Genomic DNA, 2,534 nt, shown 5'->3' with positions numbered 1-2,534 from the left:
CTGGGCGACAGAGCGAGACTCCGTCTCAAAAAAAAAAAAAAAAAATACAAAAAATTAGCCAGGCGTGGTGGCGGGCACCTGTAGTCCCAGCTGCTCGGGAGGCTGAGACAGGAGAATGGTGTGAACCCAGGAGGTGGAGCTTGCACTGAGCCGAGATCGCACCACTGCACTCCAGCCTGGGCAGCAGAGCGAGACTCTGTCTCAAAAAAAAAAAGGAAAAATAAATAAAAGGTGCCAGACTCTAGTTAATTCTCGCAGGAGAAAAGACCTTGAAAGGGATAGGGATTCTCTACAGAATGTAGATTTTCCCCATAAGAAACAGCTTTGCAGAGCGACTTCAAAATATGTGAAAGAAATCTGTTTTGCAGTAAAATACTTGTTTCTTTCCGGGCCTGCTGTCATGCTGGTATCTTACTGCCACAGAGTCTGTTGTCAGTCTTCAAGTCTCTGTGTCGATGTTACACTGCTTAGCTGTGCCTGAAACCTGAAGGGAGGAGGGATAATGAGGCCTGACTCCCACTTCCTATCACGGCCTGAACTAGTTTTTCAGGTTAAGTTTGGAATGCCCTTGGTGGAGAGGAGGGGTCCATTCAGATGGCTGGGGGGCTTAGAATTTTATTTTTGGTTTCCAGGAGACAGTAGTTGGGGTGTCCTCAGCAGGAAGGAGAAGGAGGCTGTCTGGAAGGAGGAGAACCAAGAACGCACAAGGGCCTGGCAGTGGGCAGTCAGGGTTAGGGAAGAAGGTGAAGGAGCAGAGAAAAGGGGGAAGGGCCACAGCAGGTGGGGACCCAACCCAACATGAGTGACATCCAGCCCGCCCTACCAAGTCATCCTGAGGGGCCCAGGGCTCTACTTGGCTCCTGTGAGGAAGGGGTGCTCACTCCCTCTAGGTGGATGAGGTCAAAGTCAAATCCAAGGCTAGGATAGTCATGTGACTCCTACTCCCCTAGGGTGTAGCCCGGAACAGGTGCTGGACACAGAGCCTGGCACAGCAGAGGGGCTCCACTGCCAGAAGAAACAATGGCCACTCTCCAGTGCTGCCCCTGCTGCTTGTACTGTCCTCAGAGCAGCCACCAGTGCTCAGGGTGGCATCCAGGCCCTGCCTTTAGCCCCCAGCCCCAGATCTGCCCTGGGATCCCAGCCAGGGCCGAGAAAAAAAACTAGTTCATTGAGTGCCAGGGAGCCCTGCCCGAGGACATGGTGTGCAAGATGTTCCACCAACTCTCCTCAGCCATTAAATACTGCCACAACCTGGAATCGCGCACCAGAACCTCAAGTGTTAGAACCTTCTCTTCGACAAGGACTTCAACATCAAGCTGTTCTACTTCAGGTTCTCCAAGCTCTGCCTGTGGGATGACAGTGGCCAACAGAGATTAAGCAAGAACTTCTGTGGGTCGGCGGCATATGCAGCCCCTGAGCTGCTGCAGGGCATCCCCTAGCAGCCCATGGTGTATGACATCTGGAACCTGGGCATGATCCTCTACATCATGGTCTGCGGCTCCATGCCTTACAACAACTCCAACATCAGGAAGATGCTGCGTATCCAGAAGGAGCACCGCGTGGACTTCCCACACTCCAAGAACCTGACAGACTAGTGCAAGGACCTCATCTACTGCATGCTGCAGCCCGACGTCAGCCGGCGGCTCCACATCCATGACACCCTCAGCCAATGCTGGGTGCAGCCCAAGGCACAAGGACTGCCCTCTATGGTCATCAACAAGGAGGGGGAAAGCTCCTGGGGAACTGTAGTCTTGTGGACCCCTGAACCTGGCTCTGCCAAGAGGCCTGCCACCAAGCTGGAGCCTGGGGAACAGGCACAGCCCGAGGTACGGCCTGAGACAAAACCTGAGGGGTTGGCAATGCAAATGTCCAGGCAGTGGGACACCCTAGGCTTCCCCAGCAAGCCATTGACCAGGGAGAAAGAGGAAGGGCCCCCCAACAGCCTCCAGAGATGGGCACCTAGTGAGCTGTTTGTGGCCCAGTGTGCCAGCGGCGAATGAGATGGAGCTCATGCCTTCAGGCCCAAGCTCTGAAGTCAAGGCACAAACCAGAGAAGGAAGACAGTCGCGGATAAGCCGCTGTTTTCATCAGTTTCTTCTCTCTCCCCTTGAACTTCATAACTAACGTTGCTGAAGGAGCAATAAATCACTATATTAATGCAGATGCCAAAGTGAATGTCTTTGCCTCAGCTAACTAGTCCTGGGCTCCCCTCCACTGGTTTCCCACTCAGATTGTGCCATGATTCCTCGTTCACTTGGGAAAACACATCCCAGCGTGCCCAGTCCAGACCATGACCTCAGGCCCAGGCTGGGGCTGGGGCTTGGGCTGGGGCTGGGGCTGGGAGAGACCTGGAGGGGCAGGGGCCAGAGCTGAGAGGTGAGTGAGGAAGCTGCTGCCTCAGCAGGGATGCCCCCAAGTGCGGTGCTGGGGTCAGGAAAAGGCAGGGAGAGGACAGGACCAAGAAGCCTGCCGAGGCACCCCTGCAGAGGAGCGCAGGCTTTGTCTGCAGTTGGGACTGAGGGTCTGGGCAGACC

At 54.9% G+C, this 2,534-nt stretch overlaps 1 pseudogene; it reads left to right on the top strand.

Moving 5' to 3' along the window:
- The window catches only part of LOC116459188 (testis-specific serine/threonine-protein kinase 1-like), a 3,853-nt pseudogene extending 1,794 nt beyond the window's left edge, over positions 1 to 2,059 (top strand).
- Positions 2,060 to 2,534: the final 475 nt, after the last annotated feature.

The sequence above is a fragment of the Hylobates moloch genome, unplaced genomic scaffold (genome assembly GCF_009828535.3).
Source record: "Hylobates moloch isolate HMO894 unplaced genomic scaffold, HMol_V3 SCAFFOLD_19, whole genome shotgun sequence".
Taxonomy (NCBI): domain Eukaryota; kingdom Metazoa; phylum Chordata; class Mammalia; order Primates; family Hylobatidae; genus Hylobates; species Hylobates moloch.
Note: the sequence above shows the minus strand (reverse complement) of the source record. Positions and strands in the feature narration are given on the sequence as shown.